The sequence below is a fragment of the Seriola aureovittata genome, chromosome 5 (genome assembly GCF_021018895.1).
Source record: "Seriola aureovittata isolate HTS-2021-v1 ecotype China chromosome 5, ASM2101889v1, whole genome shotgun sequence".
Classification (NCBI taxonomy): domain Eukaryota; kingdom Metazoa; phylum Chordata; class Actinopteri; order Carangiformes; family Carangidae; genus Seriola; species Seriola aureovittata.
In genome coordinates, this window is record NC_079368.1 from 5,823,102 (window position 1) to 5,846,068 (window position 22,967).

At 42.2% G+C, this 22,967-nt stretch overlaps 1 protein-coding gene across 4 annotated transcripts in view; it reads right to left on the reverse strand.

The window, feature by feature from the left end:
• sema4c (sema domain, immunoglobulin domain (Ig), transmembrane domain (TM) and short cytoplasmic domain, (semaphorin) 4C) overlaps positions 1–22,967 on the reverse strand; it is a 99,074-nt gene that overhangs the window by 58,230 nt on the left and 17,877 nt on the right. For 2 of the 4 annotated variants that reach the window (XM_056376224.1, XM_056376226.1), the window contains exon 2: positions 5,609–5,738. The exons of 1 other annotated variant lie outside the window; for it this stretch is intronic. The gene's annotated coding sequence lies outside the window, so the exon portion shown is untranslated. Of the gene's footprint in view, positions 1–5,470; positions 5,739–22,967 lie in introns of all 4 variants that reach the window. One more of the 4 variants, XM_056376225.1, reaches the window with a different exon arrangement.

Here is a 22,967-nt window from a genome sequence, read left to right on the forward strand (position 1 = left end):
GTCTATAATACAGCAATATATAAGTTTCTAAACGTTAGCTACCATAAACTACTGGTCACATAAGACCAACAAAACCCCTGCTGATGATTTTAGCTTTTCATTTGCAAGAGAATCAATGTGTGATCACTTTAACTCCTGGTTGGTTATATTGCTGAATAATGTTAGCTTGAGAAAAATTAGCATGCAGCATATAGCATATTCATTTCTCAGTTTTTCTAATATTATGATGAGAAACTGTTTTGACTCACTATCAACACTGAACTGTGCATCCCTGTTCATCTCCCTGAATACCACTTTTATTCTTTTACTTTTTATTCATAAGCCATTCAAATCCCTGAAAGGCAGGCGGACGCTGTAGCAGAACAGTGAGAGACACTTTCCCCTGACTCAAACACTAGTCAACAATGAAGGTGCCCTTCAGGAAGGCACTTAGCCCAGCTAGATTCAACGTGCTCAGTGACTGAGAGAAGTCTGGAGAAGATGAAAGAGTTGAGCTTCCAGTACTGGGCAGATCCCAGTGGCCAAAATTAGCAGCCTGTGGTTCTTATGGGGCAGATCCCAGGAATGAATGTGCATTACTGTAAAAAATGCAAAGCAGGACATTTCCGACAAAGCCTGTGCATACTCAGCAGAAGCAAAACCGTTCCCTGGATGAATAAATATGAAAAAATCTGCCAATGACAGCTATCAGATCAGTTAGCGAAACCAACGGTCATCAGCTTAAAATGCAGCTGGCAGAGTTCCAGTGGAGACAGATATTTGTTGAAGAGAGCATAAGTGTAAGGTGAGAGGAATGAGTATAGAGTGCTCTAACCCAGGCTCTATTAGAGCCTGATTGGGCCCATTAGGAGGGAAAGGTGATACGTGAACCACAAGCAACGCTCCTCCGGCCTGGCTCTACATTAACCGCTGCCTGCTCTCTACTTTGTTGAACACACGGGCTGATCGATAGCAATGAAAAGGAAGGAGAGAAGGGTAGGAGGTGGCAGGGCAAGGAGGAGAGAAAAGAGGTCCAGGTTTACGGGAAGATAAGCTGGGATCGATTGAGAGACAAGGACTGCTGCTGCGTGGAGAGAGAGGACGGAGGAATGCGAGATGCAGAAGGTTCACACTCGTTCACCTCATCAAAACCGATGGAGGGGAACCTGTGTGTGTGAGGGTGTGTGTGTGTGTGTGTGTGTGTGTGACTGGATGTGTACTTGCCCAAAAGTATATATGTCTATGTCACTCAAACGTGTGTACTGCCAGTTTTAGATTATAAATTCTCAAATAAAAGCCAGTGAACAAAAAAGACTGAGGGGAATTATCTTCGGTAATTCACTAGAATGTTGTATAATTCAGTGTAAAGTTCTATCACTACATGTCACACGTCATTCGCTTTTACACCAAAATGCTGTTTTGATTCACTCATTATCTCCGATCACTTCTATGTGGCATCAGAGTAAAGGTAGCACCAATTACACTCAACACTTCCTGTGGATGCTTCATATTAAAAGCCTACAAGGAAATAACACCGAGCAGCTCAAAGGATTATGCCTTTTGAACTACTGAAAGACTTTTGATATGAAGCATTGTTGCAGGAGTTGAAAAATAAAGAAACTAATTAAAATGAATAAATGCGTATTTCTGTTACAGGAATAGTTCAACATATAATATTTAAAACTACATATTGTGTCATGTGTGTTAAATATGCAAAAAGAATGATAAAAAAAAAAAACTATTAAAAAAAGTTGTAGTTTTATACAGAGTTATGTGCTAGACTATTTCTCGGCCAGACTTACCTCTTCTCCCTGCTTCTGGTCTTCATGCTAAGCTAAGCTAATTGCCTGCTTACCGTATGCTTCATATTTAGTGTAAGTACACGAGCATGGTATAAATCTCCTTGTATAACTCTCGACAACTAAGTGAAAAAGCGTATTTTCCCAAAATGTCAAGCTAGTCCTTTAACCAAAGCCCTGTTCTTAGTCACTAATGTATTCAAATTGCTTCTATACTTTGTTTTTTTTTTCAGAGAGAAGCTGCCTTTAAGGATTATATCCCCTTAGGCACCGAAAGACTTTTAATGTGAAAAACCATTGCAGCAAGTGTTGAGTAGCTTAACAGCAAGAAAAAAAAAAAAAAAAGGCAAACTGTAAGCGACTGGAAAAAAAAAAACATAGTGAATTAAAACAGTAATTTTTTTTTACATAAGAGAAACTCAGAGGAACAGCGCAACAGAGTGGCTATATTGTAGTTCTGGGGGAGTTTGTGCTGTGTAAATGTACATTATATTTAATTTATTAGAGCAATATAGAAGAAGTGTTGTGTTTGCATTAACAGCACACAGTAAAATTAAAACAGGAGCAGATGGATGAGAAAAGCAGGAGATAATATCTAAAATAAGATAAAATACACTTGCCTGTTTCCCCTCGGCAGCTGAGATAAATGAAAGCACTCACCGCTATCTGAGAATTTACAGTAGTAGCTTGTGTCGTATTGCATTCATCTCAGTGTGTAGGTTTGTGTTAGCGTGCATGAACATTGCAATTTTTGCTTTGCTACTGGTGTGTACGGAGGCATGCATATAAGTTGAGCGCATTTATTTTTTGCAGACCTGACACCTGTCACACTACTTTGATATGCATAACATCCATCTCTCTCGCTTTTCACCCTCTCCTCTTCCTCTCTCTCTCTCTCTATCGCCCTCCTCTCAGTGTCATATCCTCCATTCTTCCACCCATCTCCCCCTCTCTCCCCCTTTTGCTCCCCCGAGCTCTTGGCGTCTATGATGGCACCCTGTCAGAGAAAAGCTATTTATGATCGGCAACCAATATCCTCACAGAGATAAACACATACTGTGAGAGACACAGATAGAGAGTGAGAGACAGAGAGAGAGAGAGAGAGAGAGAGAGATATCCAGAATTATTAGAGGGAACGAGGGATAAGTGTTCATTGTGACGACAGAAACACACACTCGCAGAAAAAATACGAACTGAGGAATAGAGCAGTGTTGCCTGTGGCTGTTTTTTTCTCACCTTTGTGTTTATGTGTGTGAATGTGTGTGTGTGTGTGTGTGTGTGCGCTTTGGTCATTGTTGTGATCACAGTGTATATGTCTCTGTTTGTGTGTGTGTGTGTGTGTGTGTGTGTGTGTGTGTGTGTGTTTAAGCACATCCCTCTTCTACCCATACGTCTCTGTATTCTGTAGGTGAAAGTTAGGATACAAATTACTTTTTTTTTCGAAAGGCAATTTACTAAAGTCTGCTGGAGCTCGCAGCAGCTCGATCAAACAGACAGCTGATCGTAACTGAGAAAACCTTTCATCACACACTTAAAACATGAGATGGTCACCTACAAACTTACACACAAACTCTCACACATACATATCACACATAGTGGTATCCAATGTTGTACTATGGCAGGGGTTTAAGTTTGGTTTAAGAAATGAAGGCAGCAGTGGAGTGTATGGATGTAACGGATTATAACCCTCGATTCTGTGAGTTGTCATCTAAGAGCGAAACACATGATGCCCAATGATAAATCATATCACATTTACACACATAAAATGAAATGTGTCCAGTTACATCGTCGAAATCAAAATATGCATCAAGTGTCCTTGTTTCTTTTTTTGGAAGTTATTTTATTAAAAAAAAAAAAAGTAAAAAAATATAAACCAGCCAAAGCAGGCAACTAACTTGGTCCCAAAGACTGCATACTCATTGTGTATTAGTTATTTTGTGCAATGAAAATTTGTAAATGTGTATCACTAAAGCACAATACAAACTAAAATGACAATGGCTCTAAGGGAATAGTTGATGTTGGGAAATACAGATATTTGCTTGCTTGTCAGTGTGAGGCAGCTCTGTCAAAATTGACTAAAACTGACAAAAACACACAGGTTTGAACCATTCAAATATTATTTTTTCCACATTATGTCCATAAGAGGGCAAACCAATACAATGAGAGACATAACTACTACTACATTTGGGCGCAAGACGTGCCCTCGGTTTGCTTGTGCTGGAACAGAAGGCTACAGCTTGCATACAACTTTATCTCAAGGTTCCAACAATTTTTCCGTCTACTAACCAAAAAGTATTTATCAATCGGGGCATCTTAGCGTGCAAATCACTCTGCGGCTGAGTTGGGTTGTGAACTCATCATTATGGTTGCTGAATTGTTCACTCATTGGAGTTTAGGAAGCTGCGAGGCGGACAGCCATGACAGTGCTGCTTTTTCCCCCCAAAATCAAATAGAAATTTTCACAATTGAATCTCTCTCTCTTTTTTTTTTTTTTTTTTTACAATTTGATTATATTATCAAATTTAGAAAATTTGTTGACAGTCTTACTGTGGGGTTGCCCAGAAAACACAGAAGACTGGTCCAGCATGTAAAACCCCAGTAAAACCACAACTTGTCCTCTTCACACTTCATGTTAATCAATTATCTTCAGAGGTGCTGGATTGTGCTGTTTCCCCCTATTTCCATTCTTTATGCTGAGCTAAGCTAACTGCTTCCTGACTCCAGCTTCATGTTGAAGTGACAGATAATGAGGTTGATATTGATCTTTTCGTGTAACTCTCGATGATGAAGCAGCAAGGAGTAAACATGAACTATTCCTTTAAGTCTTATGATCTGTCCAGTCCGGAGGGGTTTTTGTCAAAATTGACATTGTGCATGTTCCTGAATAAATTTGAGCGAAACAAATTGTATATAATTATGTAACAGTTTTGTTACCTTAACTAATATCTGCAGATCTTCCTATTGGGCTTCATACGACTCCAACAACCTCCGATAATCAGAGGACTAGGCGAGCCTGTATGTAGCCTGAGAGGCAAAACTGAGGGTAGAAGAGCCTATAAATCACCTGTTGCCATAAAATGTGCGTCTGAGCACACAGTCGTAACTACAGGCTCAACCTCTCTCATCTTACAGAGATTTTTGTGATTAATCAAACTAAAAGTGGAAATTTTGGCCTTTATTTTCATTACACATCACAAAATTCATTATTCACTAAACTGAACTTGAAATTCTTCGCACGGTCATTTCTCTTTACTTCCACTCCCTCTTTCGTCTTTGTTTTCTACTTTTGTGCTTCGGGCAAAATCTGGCTGCCTCAATTTCACCCACACATACACAAGGTGTGAACACCCAACACACACACTTTCTCACACCCATAACCTTCAGCATCTTTCTTAACAAAATGCTCTGATATCTGAAATCCAATATCCTACCCAAATTCAACCTTTTCCTTCACTTTCCCTTCCTTTTGTCTGCTTTTTTCTGAACTCCCAGCTCATGCGTTGCTCTTCTCTTTCTCTTTGTCTTGCACCAGAATAATTTATTTCCGGGAGTACCTGAAAATGTCTGTAATTTCCACATCCTGTTTTGACAAGCGCCACCTTACCCTCCCTCCTGCAAGGTTTTCCTTTCCCTCCTCATATTCACTTTCTCTTTCTTTTGATTCTTTGCACATTTTACATGCCTCACCATACCTCTCCCTTTCTTTCCTCTTCTCCTCCTCTGATTCACTCTGCCAGTCGTGCTGTTTGCCGAGGAAGGTTTCAGAGGAGGCAGAAAAGATGCTGCTCTGTTTTTCTTCTCCACCCTTTGTTCTGTTTTTACTTTCTTACTTGTTTTTCTTCTCCTCCCTCACGCGTCTTTGTGCTTTCTTCTTAATCTCCCCTTCAGTTTTTTTTCTTCTTCTGTCTTCTTCGTGAATGTTGAGTAGACACACGCAACCCAGATGAAGGTCACATTGGGCTAAAGGGGAAGAAGAGAGGGGTAATGAGTGACAGGTGGAAGTGTACACAAACACACACATACACACACACAGACACATTAAACTCCTGCTCACACCAGAATGTAGCACAGTGAAGTTCATCTTTGGTCTAAAGCCACCTGGCTAGCTGGTGAACCACTGTAGCTACCGAGCTAACCGCTAACACAGTAGCCAGCCAGGAGCATACCAGAGACCATCAGTCACAAGAGAGACCCACAGCGGTACATTTTCATGCGGGAGCTGTAGTTTTTTGAATGCTAACAAATTCATTGTTGTTTAAATTTGTTAAAAACCAAAAAGGTGTCCAGTTTTAATGGCAATTGCTGTAGTAGATGCTAGTTTTCCTTAGAATACGGACAGTAAAGAAGAAGAACTTTGCCCAGATGTGATGTCATAACTTCGATTCTCTAAAGGCCGAGGGCAGTAACTAAAGAAACGGTGACGTTGAGGGTTTGAAGTCCGAGGGCTCCGAAACCAAAGTGACATATACAAAGATAAGAACAAAAGATAAAGAGTCCAAAACAAAGAAGAAGAGTCCCCTCTGCCAGCTGATCCTGAAGCTCTGCCCACAAACACCAGAGCTTCAGGACAGACACCAAACACAATCTGGCCCAACCAAATCATCTCAAAACAGAAAGAAGTTAAGTCAAATATTGAAACAAAACCACTAAATCCCAGAGTGAAGTAGAATTCTACTTAACCTGAAACAGAGAGCACATGGTGGCAGAGGACCTGACCACCAGACGAAGTAGACACAGCCTGATCATAGAAACAGGCTGCCACAGACAGAGCAGGCTGAGGCAGAGACAGAATGTCACTTCCTACTTCCTACCACTACTGTGAGAAATATAAGGATTTGAGAGAGGTTTTCTTTGAAAAACAAAACAATATACAGTATATCTGAGTTAATCCATGTCCCTGAGCCTCTGAAACTGCCCTGTCTATGTGGGTAGAAACACAGTCTGCACATTTGTAATGATGGTTGATACTTGCATATTATTCTATTTTTATTGCTAACCGTCTGTACTGTACTAATTTGATTACTGTTCTAAGTGTTATTAACTTTGTGTACTGATTTGGAAATGTAGGTTTCTTATCTGTCATGCCAATAAAGCCTATTTTATTTTTGAATTTATCAAATGTAAAACATTCATTTTTGGCCTTTTTTTCTGCACTCATTATATCATTATTTCTTTACAAAAACCCTTGTAACATTTAGATACTTCACTGTGTTTGGACAACGTATGTAGAAAAGATGTTTTTGTTTCTTCTTCAGCTTTGTCCATTTGAACTACTGAGGTATTTAACATTTTATACATATTTCTTATACATTTAAATAAAGGTAGCTTATCTACATCAAATGTTCATTAGAGTGAGAGACTGCAGTTATTTTTACCAGTTAGCTAGGCTAGCTAGCTTATAACAGGACTAGTTTATCTGGTATTAGCTGTTTTCTCCGTTAATAGTTTTAGCTACTGTCTTATTTATGTGGTAGGCTATAACAAACTCAGTTATATTTAAGATTTTGTTTTATCTAATAATATTGTAAAAAGTATTTAAAACTGAGGACTAAGACTGTACATTTATTCAAAGTTCCCAAAGATGAAAAAAGCTCTGTGTGCTAGCTACTTGTTACCTAACTAGTTCACAAAGTTAATTCTAACTACGTATCTCTAACAGTTTAATTGTGTTGTTGTTGTTGGACCTGATACACACACGAAACACAGTCTCTGACCTCACACATCTACGCACACATACACCTGAATGCTCAAGGCTCATATTCATTTGATCCCACGGTTTACACTGCAGATCACATAACTAACTGCCAAGTCCCAGCCAGCGTGTCTGTGTGTGTGTGTGTGTATTTGTGTGTGTGCACTTATGTCCATGTGTGTGTCTGGAGGCCAAGATTCATGTCAGCATCAGCGGCTCACTAATCACAATGAGAGTGCCGAGGGCCAAGCGGATACTGTCAGTAACGTATGGGCCGGCTACTGTTACACACAGGGAGCATACAAAGGCAGCAGTGAAACCTCTGACACCATCATAGTTCATTCACTGCCGTCAATAAAGCAGGCACTGGAAACACTGCTACATTCTGTGCACACACTGCTGCACTATATTGACTGGAAAAACTGTGATGTCCATCAGTCTATACTGACTGAACACACACACACCCACACAACCACACACACACACATAAAACAACCTCACATTGTGTGTGGAACCTTAACATAGCTCTTAGAAAAATCAAATCTAAAATCTTTGAAACCCTCTCTGATTCAGACTTTCTATCACACTCATGTGAATGTCCTGTAGACGTAAAACTAGGGTAAAACAGACCTGCTTTCATTTTGTGACGAGGCAGTTTCCAAACAATCCAATATGTTTTTAAATGGTTTATTTATCCTGAGAAGTGGAAAAAATGTTCTCAACCCATAAAGGGATAATTTAATCCTTCATGGTTTTAATTGGGCAGTAACGATTTGAAACCGGCTATTGACTTGTTTTTCTAAAAAAACCAAAGACTGGATGAATGCTGCAAGAAAATAAAAGGCAAGTTACGTAAAAATCTGAAACTCTATTTCGTGGCAGGGACTTCCAAATTGAGTTAGTTTAATTAAATGTGCTGGAAAGTGAATTCAGACTTAATCAGGAACCTCATGACTGTGGCTAACTCACCATATGAGCGTGTGTACGTGTGTGTGCATGTGTGTTAAATGCTTCTGGTGGAGCGCTTAACCCTTCGGTGAGTATCTCCACCTGGGACTGAACCGGCAGCCTGTCTGCTGAAGCTTTAACAGCAGCAGAATAACTTTAAAGGCTGTTAGGAAAAATGTCTCCCTGAAATGAAATATACTGCTGAGGCCACTGGCTGGGATACCTATAGGCACACATACATACACACACACACACACACACACACACACACATGACTGTGTGACAACACAGCAGCGTACTGGCCATCTCTGGTAGATTTTTCCTAAATAAGTAAGTCATCCAGACCTCAGCTTTCCATTGGCCTCATCCAGGAGAACACAGCAGCCAAAACCCTGCAAGGCTCCACACAAACACACACACACACACACATAAATATGGATGAACGTCTGCACACAAACCAAGGCACACACATATAGTCCCCAAGCATACACGCAGGCAGACACACGCGAGGCCAGAAAGGAGGAAGAGGGGCGGGCTGGAGGAGGAGTAGGAGAGTCTGGTTAAAAAACAGCGTTTCAAGAACACCTGCACACACACACACACACACACACACACACACACACACACACACACACACACTGACACACACACACTGACACACACACCTCCAGGTGCTGGCTGCCTGTGTGTTTGACAGGCAGCGCAGTGAGTGGCTGTGTGGAAGCCAGCCAGCCGCTTGTGAATCAGCAATGACTAACAGTTTAAACCTGCACTTTCTGAGCTAATCGCCTGCATGCTTATTGTAAATACATGTGTGTGTGTGTGTGTGTGTGTGTGTGTGTGTATACATGTGGGTGGATGTGTTGCATACCCACGTGTGTTCCAGTGTCTGAATATGTGTTGACGTGTGTGTATGCGTGCGTGCTATGTCTTTATGAGCCCGAGCCTTTAATTGCTTTGCACCAAATTTGACATTGTCTAAGCTGACAGCACCCTGATGAGCGGAATAAAAGTGGAGCGACGATGTACCCGTCACTTCCTCCAATCGGCCTCGACAAGAGCACAACTCCACGCTCCGTTTGATCACTGCACAAGACAACGCAATTGGATGCTAATCACATGCAAAGGCCTGAGCTTTGAGCGTGTGCCAAAGTGTGTGGGTCTGCCTCGTAAGAGCGTGCGCATGTTTGTGTGTGCGCCAGTAATGGCAGCTCTAATCAGCAGCAGGATTGGAAGAGGCATGTGGCAATAAAGCCCAACAAAATGCCTGCCAGTCCCTATTAGAGCCGAGCACTCTCCGAAAACCTGGCCGACGACACACACATACTCACAGACGCACACACAATCCATCTTGCTGGACATCTGGCCAAGGTCAGAGCTGGATCTGAGCGATGAATGCCAACTTATCACCCCACCCACCCACACCACCAACCCAACAACTGCCCCGCACCCCTTTAAAAAACAAAAAAAGGTTGAGCTGCAAAGCTTGACTTTACCGACTTTGTCCTCCAGAGTGATTCAGTTGTAAACTCTGACCCCTCTAAGTGCAGCCCATTACTCATGGGTTGTGATTTACAAGCTAAAATTATAGATGGCCGCCATTTGCTGGGCCCATTATCAGCGCCAAGGCATGACAGAGTCAATTCCCACTGATATCCCTCATGAGAGTCGTCAATCCATACTCAACTCAAGGATCGATTATTCAGTGTACCATAGAAATGACTGCTATACAGCTGAAGGTGTAGCATTTGTCTTCTTCATGCTTTGCCCTGTCTGTGAAATATTATGTCTCTGTGCTACCATTCTACTCTTATAGGCTTAGAGAGATTTCTGGCTTTGAAGATCAATACTGACATTTTAACAGTGATGGCTGATGTCACTCAGCTCTCGCAATCTGTTGAATTTAATCACTTTGTACCACGTTTTAAAGCTGTAACTAATGGCTTCATTAATGTTAATGGATGATTTACTAAAGCTTTATAGATCCATTATAAGCCATAACTTCTTGGTTGCCAGATTGTGAGAAATCCCTTTAGCTAATTAGACTGTATGACCACTCATTAAGCATTTATTAATTGGTTACAGCTTTATTTCAAAAAATAAAGGAAAAAGACAAAGGGATTTTTCACAACCTGGCAACCCAAATTTGTTCTTAATAATGGTCTAAAGCAATATAATAATCATTAATGTAGCTATTACTACAATCTATAACACTTATTAGAGAGCACTTTATTAGAGAGCGGTATCAATAATGAAAAATATTAATTCCTCCCAGCTTGCTCATATTGTAAGGTGGCAAAGTCCTCTCATTTCTCTACAGCAGCAGTTTCCAGTCTTTTCCATATCATGGCCAACTGTTGGCGGCCCACATCCAAGCCTTAATACAGAGGCAATATAATGTGTTCTCATAGCACTTTTTATTTTAATGATAACGATTGTATCTTATCATAGTGATAGGCCTTAATATAAATAAAAAATGATAAACCTTTTTTATGTTTTTTAAGATCATTTTGTTTTAAACAATTTAAAAATATTATTCCTGTATATATATATATATATATATATATATATATGATTTTTTTAACCAAAGTTGACACTGTTGATTTGTCGGCCTACCTAAAATACCCACCAGGAGGCCACGAAGGTTGGGAACCACATGTATCAGTCAAAAATTGAGAATGGTTGCGCCCCTTGTCTTTGCTACACTTCATGACCTCTCTAACATGAGCAGTGCCAGAGGAAAATATCTGCTTTGCCAGTTGCGAACTCTGTAAGTGCAGCCCACAGCGCAGAGATGCTATCAAAGCTTCTGGCGTTGCAGTCTGTCAGAACACATCCACCAAGTTTCTGGCAGTGTGAATGAGCGGTTTCAAGCCCTATTGTCTCTGCACCGGGACGACAAACCCCCTCTGCACTTGTTGGTGTCGACAGATAAAGTGATTGTGATTGAAATTTTTTTCAGTGAAGTGGGACCTTCCCATTATTATCCACTCATTTCCTGTGTGAAACGAAGAGCCTGCGTCAGTGCTTTTGGCAAACGATATTGGTTCGAGCTGAGGAGCTCAGTGTGCCAGAACACACAGAACAGACAAGAGCCATAGTGGACACCAAATACTGAGAAGCACCTGGTGTGTGAGCTGAACTGAGGGAGAAACACACGGAGAGAGTAAAATACTCACATTTGTTCGCAGATCCGCAACATATGTACGAGTGCTTTATATCAAAGGCACATACTCCACAAGGTTTTATCTGTTTTGAAAGTGAAAAGTGATGAAATCAGCCCACGAGAGCAGGGAGTCCATTCACCTGAATTGGTATAAGTGTGTTTTTGAAGTGCAAGTGAAGTGTATGTGCATGAGAAGAGGAAAGCCCTGTAAAATGAGTGGGGCGAGTGCATGGGGTTGGGAGGCCTCAGTGTGCATGCATGCATGTATGTGTGTGTGTTGTATGAGACATCTGTTTACATAAGTGGGAGGATGTGATGGTAAAGCACTGGCTTGGGCCCTGGCCTTTTCACAACAAGGCCCAGGGCAGTGAGGAGGTTTATCCTAATATTTGCCTCATACTGGGGTAAAGCCTAACAAATCCCTTCTGCTGAGGTGCCCTCCAATAAAACCTGCAACGTTCCTCGCAGAGCTTTTCATTGGACCACTTTCACTCCTGATATCTGCTTCTCTCACCTCACACGGGTGTCAACTCACAAGTAAACTTTTCCATCTAGTGAAATGCCCAGTAAGGGTGTTAACGCTGGCATGGTGCTCATACAAAATAAAAACAAATAAGTAAACACGTTATCTTGATGCCAAAGCCAATCAGTGTCAAATGGTGTATGTCGCCTTGCTTGTTTTTCCATCTGTAACTGATATTTACAGTTTTGTTAAAGCTACAATAATAAATATTTATCATCGGTCCATCCATCCATCCATCCATCCATCCATCCATCCATCCATCCATCCATTTTCCACTACTTATCTAAGGGCGTGTCTCCAGCTCCTCCTAGGGGATCACAAGGCGTTCCCAGGCCAGATGAGATATATGATCTCTCCAGCGTGTTCTGGGTCTACCCCAAGGTCTCCTACCAGTTGGAGGAGCCTGGAAGAACTCCAAGACTTCTAAGAGGCATCCTAACCAGATGCCCAAACCACCTCAAGTGGCTCCTTTTGACGTGAAGGAGCAGCAGTTCTACTCTGAGCTCCGTCCGGATGTCCAGGCTCCTCGCCCGATCTCTAAGGCTGAGCCCAGACACCCTGCAGAGGAAACTCATTTCCGGACGCTTGTATCCATGATCTCATTCCTTCGATCACTACCAAAGGCTCAAGATAATTTGAAATCGCTACCTGATCTGATCTGTTTTCATATTAAAATGTATTAAATGTTTGTGCATCTTTTGATTTTCACTAATATGTCAAGGTTGTGTTTAGAGCATGTGATGCTGCCTCAAATGGCAAATAAAATTACTGCTTTAAAATATGCTCTTGGAGCCTCGGATACTTGAGTATTTATTATTGTAGATTTATTGATGATAAAAATTGATATGAAATAGTCAAAAGGGCAAATTTTGTATTTTTTACTGAAAAATGGAGATTCAACAATTCACCATTGATGGACTAAGAGTAAATATTGTATCAAGCAAAAACTAGTTTGAAAGGCTGTTTGTAATGTTTCGCATGTCTTGTATTATAAATAAAGAAAACTCAGTATATTGGACAACATTGACAAAGTTGCTACAGATATGGATAAACTATAAAACAAACATTGACCCATCTCTTTTTCACTCTCATTTTTTTGTCCTCCATCTTGCTTTTGATGCCAGATGTCTGGCATCATGAGAACACCTCCGCAAAATACACACACTTCTCTCTGCTTCCTGCTTGCTGAGGGTTGGCACATTCATTTATGCAGTGGCTAAGTTTCTCGATGTTCAGGCTTGGAAGCGAAAGAAAAGAAGCATTAAAAGTATTCTTGAAAACCTTGTGTCACGGCCTTGGTGTTACGTGGGAATACGTGGCATTTTGGGTCTTGCGCTGACCCTAAAGAACAATGTCGCCCAACTGGATGAGCATACAGCCCTTCTCTACATACGCTGTGATTTTATAGACTTAGTCAAGGTCATAGCAAATGTGATTTTTCTTATTTTTCTTCTCCTGCGCAGCAACCAGACGCAGGGATATCCTGTTTCATTAGCTTTCCTCTCACTGCTGCTGCCGTCTGTCCTACAAAGTGTAACTGGCTGAGGGTCGACGCTGCAGCTGAAATAGCAAATAGCCGGGGAACCCTACATGAGTGGAAGATTATTGACAGAGAGGAAGGTTAAAGAGTAATACAGTGGGTAAAGAGAAGAATCACCTCCTTTCAAACATTCACATTTTCAAAAAAAAACAAAAAAAAAAAACAGCTTTTTTCCAGCTTTATTTACTCAATGCACCACACAACATCCATGTGAAAGAAAAATAATAAAAGAATGGTTCTGTGTTGATACTCTGTGGAACCACCTTTCGCTTTCATTCCAACCTTGAGTCTGTTTGGATACTTTTCTACCAACATCGGTCCAAGACCAACACGCACCTACACTGAGCAACATCTGCCCACTCTTCCTTACAGGACTGTTCAAGCTCAGTCACACTGGACAGTGACCACTTCTCTTCAGATGCTCAACAGGCTTCAGGTCTGGGCTCTGACTAGGCCACGCAAGGACACTGACCGTTTTCTCCTTCAGGCACTGCATGGTCAACTTGATCCGTGTGCTTCGGATCACTGTCGTGTTGAAAGGCGAACCTTCTTCCCATCTTTAACTCTCTGGCAAGTATCCTGACAAGTGCCACAGTCCCTGGATCCTCCTTCTTTACCGTAGGTGTGGTGTTCTTCGATGTTCTCTGAAGTCCTGTAACTCCTCCCTCGCTCTTCTGTCCAATGTGGGGGGGATGATCTGATCCAGGCAGGGTCATGGTCGTACCAAACACCTTCCACTTCAGACTTTGACGGATGAATCTTTTGAAATTTTTCTGTACCAACATCTCCTGACTTGTTCTTTTCCACAACGTTATCTCTGACCTCTTTCGAAAGCTTGTTGCCACCCCTAGTGAGTTGTTTACTTGCAGTTGCACTACACACCAAGAAAATTTTATGAACAAATCAAAATCATTGCAGCTGATCACAGGTGGAAGCCAGTTACGTATGTGTTTGATCCACAAGGTGATTAATGTCACCTGATTGAGTTTACAGGACATGCGGCTCTGGCAGGGAGGCGACTCTATATCAAATCAAGTCATTGGAGTTTTTTATGATTTCATTTCTCAAAACTGTTGCTATTTTTTCTTTCACTTGTCTATTGCAAGTAAAAGTTAAAAGCTGGAGGAATTGTTTTGAGGCTGTGAAGCAACAAACTGTGAATGTTTTGATCTCACTCTATATGTGAGCGTGGGTCAATCCATGCAGCTGTGTGTGCCAGTAAGTGTGTGTGTTCATACATGCTCCACATCCATATTTCCCCACTGGGCGTTCTGTGTTTGTGTTGCTCAATTTGTGCACGTGCGCACACTTGCATGTGCCCCTGCATGTGTCCTTGTGTGTGTAGGTGAAAGTAGCAGCATGACCTCAGTGCATCATCTCATTATGTGGCTCTCCCAGCCTGCAGGAGGACCCTGTCCCTAATGGCCTCTGTGTTCATTATGGTGGGGAAGACAGAGGGCAAAACACGGGCCACCATCCCCCTCCATGGAAACTGCCGGACCCCTGGGGGCCCACTGCTTGGCTGGCTGTCCCACTCAGGCAACGTGCTCCAGCCTTCAGGGACGGATACAGAGGGGAGTTTGACAGCCAAACAAATGAGATCACCTCCCAGTACTGACGTATACCTCAACCTAACCTGACTCCACACAGTTTATCAACCTTTCCTGATTTATCTGATCTTATATTTGTCTGTAAAGGGTCGGTTCAACCAAATTACAGACATGTTTTCTCACTCAACCCTTTGCAATATCTCGCTCCTGAAGATAATTTTAGTTTTATTTTCCCCAGATCTGCTGTTTGAGCTGCATTTGAGCCTGAGTATTCAGTTTTAATCCTGTCCAAACCATCCTGCCACGACACAGGAAGAACTACATGATATCATGGGAAACTGCCAGGAAGGCCTGCGATGCTTGAGGTACTGGGCGATGGGGTGTAATGCAACAACAAAAAATCCTGCAGCAATATGACCTACCTCACCCACCTGCAAGTGGGGATGCTCAGTGGCAACTCTGGATGTTTTGGTGCCATGGATGGAACTGCATGTATCAGTTTTTAAAATATCTAGTTGCTGGACAGGATCAGGTTGCAACCGTCTCAGTTTAAAAGTTACTGTGCACTTGTTACAGCCAACTAGGCCCGATGGCAAGGGTTGACACAGTGATGCAAAATGACATTTTTACGTCACTGTACGAAACCACTGAGTGGTCAAAACCTAGAGGGGACTGTCAGATGACACCAAGACAGATAAGTGGACTCAGGTCTAGCTCAGAGTTAAATCTCTGCTACTGTCCCGATATGCTCACCTCACTGTAGGATTTCCCTGCACACCAATGGAGCTGATGTTAAAAGAATTCAACAGATACACCTTGTTACAGAAACATCATCCGGGTCCGGATAGTTCACAGAATACGCTGTGTAAAGCTTTCATAGGGACTACTTATTCAGTAGAAAGTAGTTCCACTGAGAGTCTGACAACTTACAACCTGGTGTCCCAAACTACCTACATGGACAGATACGACTAGAGGAGAGAAAAGACGACTTATAAACTTTGAGTGAACTGAGTCGTATCCTTCAACTGGTGACGGAGATGGACAGCCGTGTTGAAGGAAATTACTCATCTTTCTATTTTTGCGAGGACATCTGTTCTTCCTAACACACGCAGCAGGTGACTGACGTCTGCACACACGCACGCAGTGGACTCAACCTGTTTAGCCCGACATAATGAAGCACATAATCACATCCACGGACGCTGAGACACAAAGGAGTTAGATCAAGAAGGATTATCCCCATTCCACCCACATACACACACACACATACATACACACAAACACACAGATGACTTGCATGCACGCAAAGACGTATTAGGAGTCCATGCAAACAAGTGCAACAACCTCAGACTGTTGCCACCAAATGACGAAGGAGAAGGAGATAAGGCAGGAGACTGAAAATGGAATTCTTCGTCTCAAAGTGATAATTATGAGACGATATGAAGGAGTCACATAGAGAGAGAAAAGAAAGAAAGACAAAAAGAACAACAACACACACACACACACACACACACACACACACCCACCCTCTGAGCAGCTCTGGCTGAGGTCATCTTTATTAATAAACCCTCTGACAACAAACACACTCACATCAAGGCCCTCGCCCTCCCTTCCCTCCCTTCCTTAGCTCCTTGAGATGGCAATTGCCAGACTGACACAGTGGGGGAGAGGGGTGCCTTAACCCCCCGCACATGCACACACACACACACACACACACACAGTGCAGGATGGCCTAGAGACAGCATGTCAGTGATCTGTCAGAGGGTAACAGTGCGTAGCAGGTGTGTGTGTGTGTGTGTGTGTGTGTGTGTGTTTTGGGGTACAGCAAAAGAGGGGAAGGCCAGACAGACAGGAAGTTTGCCCTGCACACAGGCTCAGACACACACTAAGAAACATGCCCCGGCTCATTTGTTCCCACTGACAGGAGAGGAGAGGGATGGTTCTCTACAAGACGTGCCTAAGGGAGGAGGACAGGTGTGTGTGTGTGTGTGTGTGAGAGAGTTGGGAAGAGAAGTAGAGGAAGGGAGCTAAAATTTGCATCAAAGCTTAAGAATGTGTGGCTGTTTATGTGCAAGTTTACTTGTATGTGTGTGTGTGTGTGTGTGTGTGTGTGTGTGTGTGCGTGCGCGTGCACGTGTGCGTGTATGTGTATTGGTTTGAATTTATCTTCTTATGAATGTTTACCTCTCAGGATTTGGATGTGCTGTTTGCTCAGTGAGAGGGTGACTGTAGCTGTGTTCTGCTTATAATGGAACATTAGGGCCTGACCTGGATCACTGCAGTGCAGCAGCCACGTGGCATGCCGAAGTGCCCTTCAGCAAGAAACTCTAGGTAGCCAAGCAGATGTGCAATCCAGGCCTTGGTCTGGTCTGTAAAATTAAAATGAGGGGCTGTGTTTTTGAGTGTTTGTTGTTACAGGAAATAGTGAAAGGACGACATATGGTCAAAAAAGCTTCTCAAAACAACAAGATGATACAATTCTAGGACGTTATCATGACACCAGTGACATAAATAGTTCCACCAGGTTTGTGTGCATGCAGATGATACTGCGTTTCTTCTATTCATCCTTGTATCCATTTTCTGCAGACTACCCACGTCCAGGTCGAGGCAGCCGCGGGTTAAATCTCGAGCTACATCCTTCAGTTCTTTCTGGTCAACCCTGAGGCGTTCCCAAGCCATATGGGATGTGTTGTTTGCCCTGTGGTCTCAACAGTTAGACATGTCCAGGAAACCTACAGAAGGAGGTGTCCAGGGGAACTCCTAACCTGATGCCTGAACTACCTCAACTGGATTCTTTAAACCCAAACAAGCAACAGATTTACTCTGAGCTTCATCTGCTGGTCTGAGCTCTACCCCCTGTCCCCAAAGCCCAATTTAGACTCCTGCATCCCTCTGGCCATGTCCATGAGCGCCCACATGGACTGTACATTTTCAGCCTGAAATTTGTGACTTGTGTGAAGCACGTCCATGCATGCAGACACACCCAACGCAATACAAGCAGGCCGTCGCACATGCATTTTGGACTATATCCGGTCCTTACAGGTGATCCCAGTTGTGAGGAAGCTCGGAAGCTAAGTAAACTTATATTCGACAGTCTTGTGCTTTCTGTTTCTACATGGAGATCATGAGCACAGGTGGAGTCTGAAACATAATTCTGTAAATTAAAAAGTGCGTCCTTCAGGCTGAACTCCCTCTTCATCTTGACAATCTGTTAAGTTGTGTTGGCATTGGGCTAAACAAGGTAGCCCAGATTTCCCTTTCCGAATCTACATCCTCAAATTCTCTCTGGTGTATGCCAATTTGTCCCAGTCCAGATGGGATATACAACCCTTTCAGCGTGTACTGGGTTTGTCCTGTAGTCTGAAAAGTTGAACATGCCCAGGACACCTGCAGACGGAGGCAACAAGAAGGCATTCTAATGAGGTGTCTGAATTACTTCAAATTCATTTTTTAAATCATATGAGGCAGTGGTTTAACTCTGAGCTCCACACCCTGTCCCTAAAGCCCAGTTTATAATTTTGTAACCTGCCCATGTTCGCAAGGGTCCACATGGACCATCAATGTGCAGGCTAACATTTACAACCCTGTGGACCGTGCAGAGTATGAACAGAGCCGAGTGCATCCGTTTCAGTGTCTCGTGATTAAAGGCGAGCCCAGACATGGAGGAAGATGAAGAGAACTCGTTGCTGCAGCGTACTCAGCAATTTCCTTCTTTCTGTTGTTAAACAAAGCTGATGAGCATGACTGAGGGCTGGAACATACATTGACAGGTAAATCAAATACACCCTCTGGCTCACATCCCTCTTCACCACAGGCTGGTTGAACATGGTCCAATGGTTTTGCAGGACAACACTTAGTTTGTTTTGCAGGGTCCCTCTGCATCAAGAACCTTCCACTGTAGTGACTTCATTAAAATGTCGGAGGGGGGTGTATTTTTTTCATGCAGTTCTAATGCTGGTCTGAACGTGTATCCTGTGTAGTCAAATCTCTGTAGGTGGCACTCTTTTCCTTTGAAAGCCTCAGTGGCTGTCACTGTCATGCTTCACACGCTGCATGTTCTTCTAGTTATTCCCAACAAACAACTGCTGCTGCTGACAAATACAAGACACATTGCTTCCCATGATGCTACTTGTTGCTGAAGCTCCTTCATGGGACCGACTTACGTAACACTGAGTGTTTACTACAGCAAAGCTCAAGTAAAACAAACAAATAAAAGTTTTATGAACTGAGAATATATTAAGTCGCTACTGTGTTGTGTCATTTTGCAATAGCAACAGAAGCAAAGGGTGTGGCAGATTAATGAATCCCACCATCAAACAAAGTTAAATGCAGTAAGTTATATATTACATGATGTAAATCCTGTGAGATGGATGAATTAGTCATGCCAGATCTTCAAAGGAGCTCAGGAGCAGAACATGTGACAAATTTCAACCTTCGTGGATCGTCTTGCTCAGTAAATGCAGAACAGCTGGTGAATTTCACCATTCACTCTGGTTAGGCTGTATTTAACATTTCGGTTGAAAAGCAATTTCTTTTTCCACCTCAACGAAGCTGTTTTATGATATTTGTGCTTCTCTTGGAGGCTGCGGAGTGGAGAGATGGCAGACAGTGAGGGTACAAACACAAATGTTGCCAGCTGGGTTTGAGCACACTGTGTTGTTGGTAGGAGTTATACAGCTCAGACCTATGGAGGCCAGGGACAAAACACTATTTCTACAGTGTGAGTGTGTCTGGTGCAGGTAAAATGAACTGAAGTGTTCTCATGCTCATGAAGGAGACTATATCTAACATTGTACCCTATGCCTGAATATATGCTGGATGTATATTTAGATGTAAATTCAATGATTGTTCAAAATTAGAAATGAACGGACGCCAAGCATTTACATTCATCTCACTCTTCTGCTGCTTACTAAATGGTAAACAACTGGCAGCCCAGACACCATGACCAACTGGGATTATATCACCTCGTCATGAGATCACAGCGGGCCTGTAGCCAATTGCTCGACGTGCTTCAAACTGTCAGGACTGTTGGAGACGAGATTAAACTCTCCACTCAAACCCTGGGCTCACTTACATTTTATCCATTTCCAATGTGAGCCTAACTGGAATCAATGCTGGAGTAATGGACAGTGAGAGACCGTGTTAAAGTATAATGCTACCTGCTAAATGCAGTTTCTGGCCATTCGATGCGAGCAGAAAGCTCGCCGTGTAATGTTGTAAGGATAAATTCCCTCTGTCAAGTACGAGGGAAAGGGAGAGGTGGTGGATATGAGATGTAGCTGATTTGGATTTTTAAAGGTAAATATCTTTGGAAGCTGCAGATTGTAAAGCGCTTTTGTTGGATACTCAGGATTTAGAAATTTAACTGTTAAATTGCAAAAGAACAACTCGGATTCAGTGTTCTCTGCACAGTTTATTTTTGTCAGGGTGGAAAATTCTCTGGAGCTACTTTTACACCGCCATGTGACAGCCAATAAATACCATACAAACAAAATTCTATAAGGTGGGTTAGCAGCTCATTAAGGCAAGTTTCACCGCAGGGTTTTACAGGCAGGCAGCCCAGAAGCTGCAGAGAGAAATCATTACTTCATCTACATCACAATCACAGACACAGACTCAGTAAAATCAGTTTGATATTATTCTAACCGTAACATAAAGATCAGCTTTTAGAACCTGTAATTTATTCATACAGACTGTCATCACATGTAGCTTTGTCACTGGGGTGCTTTTTCAACTTTCCAGCCATCACAAATTGCAGACCATTTTGAATAATATCAACATAAACAAATCTGCCTCTGAATAAATATGAAACTCACTGGTAGCTGACACATGCTGTCAGCAGTTGAATCAAAAGCTCAGTAGTCAATTTAAAATGGAAAAATGTCTTCGGCCACATCTGCGCAGAACCAAAACCAGTGGTGGGCTGGCTGTTTAGACAGACTGGCAGCATGTCTAAAAAAAGGACACGTCAAATTCAAAACACGTTATCTTTTTCTTTTTACCGCATTATGTGAAAATTAGGACACACACTGAGACGTTCAAGGGAAAATATCTTCTGAATTCAAGTCGCTGAGGTAAATAGTTGCAAAAGTCAAACCTTAAAAAAACCGAACACAGCACACACTGATCAACAGTTACTAAAGAAAACTCTGATTAAAAGAATACTCAAAAGCACAACTGCACCACAAAGAGGAAAAACGGCACTCCCTGGCCCTTTAAGTCAAGTTTAAAGGAGAGAACTAGGCCATTTTGTTGCTGCAATGGAAAAACAAAAGTGGCAGGGTGTCTGGGTGGCAAACACAGAGGGGGGAAAATGACAGTGGTACAAAGAAATCAAATAAAGACTGACAATAAATGAAGTGCAGAGGAGGCCTGTGGTCACCGAGCAGAAGTCAGAGAGCTGCTGACGACAACAATCACTGCCTCTGTCTGTTTTATCTGCAGTATTTGCCGCTTTCCTATTCTTGTCTGCATCACTCTATCTTACTTCTCTGACTCTCTTTCATCATTTCAGATACCTCTCAGGCTCCCATTCTCTCGATATGAGTTTTTCTGTTTTCTTTCATTTATTTCAACCTCCATTTTTTCTTTTTCTCAGTTCTGTCTGGCACTTTCTGACTTTTTCTTTTTGTGTCTATTGGACTGTCTCTCTCTGCCCCCTCGTTTCTCCTCCTTCCAGTCTATTTAGTTGCCTGACACTATGTCTCCGTCTCTTTTCAGTCACTTTTCTTTGAACGAGTAATATGACATTTTGGGAAACACTTTTAAAGTTTCTTCCAAAGACTTAGATGAAACCATCGATACGACTCTCATGTCTGCGCAATAAATATGAAGCTACAACCAGAAGTTGTTTAGATTAGCATAAAGGCTCGATGCGGGTGGAAACAGCTAGCCTATCTTTGTCTTAAGATAACCAGCACCTTATGCCACATTGTTTAATCCATACAAAGACCAATTGCAAAAATTATAATTTTTTGTTTAACGGAGCATTATGTACAGGAGTATTCCTTGAACAGCAAGACTCTTGAAAAATACCAATTTAAAGGAAAAGTTCAATAGTTGGGACTGATCAGAACTGCACGGAAAACATTAACCTGGCTGTTTCTGCCATATCTTATGAATTAATATGTTTGATCTTTGATTAAACTGTACATAAACCCAGAGGTATTGGAAGGTATATTTTTTGACAGTGCACAGCTAGCTGTGTGGCCTTGCTTTCAGTCTTTAAGCTAAACTAGCAAACCGTGTCTAGACTTCTACTTCAGGCACAGACATCAGAATAAAGTCGTTCTCTGAAAGAGAAATATATATATCGACCTTTTCCTTGAACCTTTTTCAGGTTGTTCCTTTCTCTGTCTTTTTTTCTCTCAGGTCTAAGTAGTGTCTACCTGTGGAGTTCCTCCATTTAAATGAATGATGAAGAATTGATCAATCTCATGATCCCTTTGCAAGAACCAATAAGTCAATAGACAGACTCCAGCTGCCGCTACTGCATCAACACACACACACACACACACACACACACACACACACACACACACACACACACAGTTACAGATACACACTAATGTCTTTGTGTCTTCGTAGTTCAGTAACAACACCCTGCACTTTCTCAGGTGTTTGAGTGCTTGTTTGTGTATGTGTGTGTGTGCCATAGGTAAAATGTCATACTGCTACAGCCCAGGTGAGACGCACTACAAGCGTTTGATGCCTTCATACTAATTAATAACTGTCTGTGTGTATGTTTTGGAGAGTGTGTGTGTGTTTTTGAAA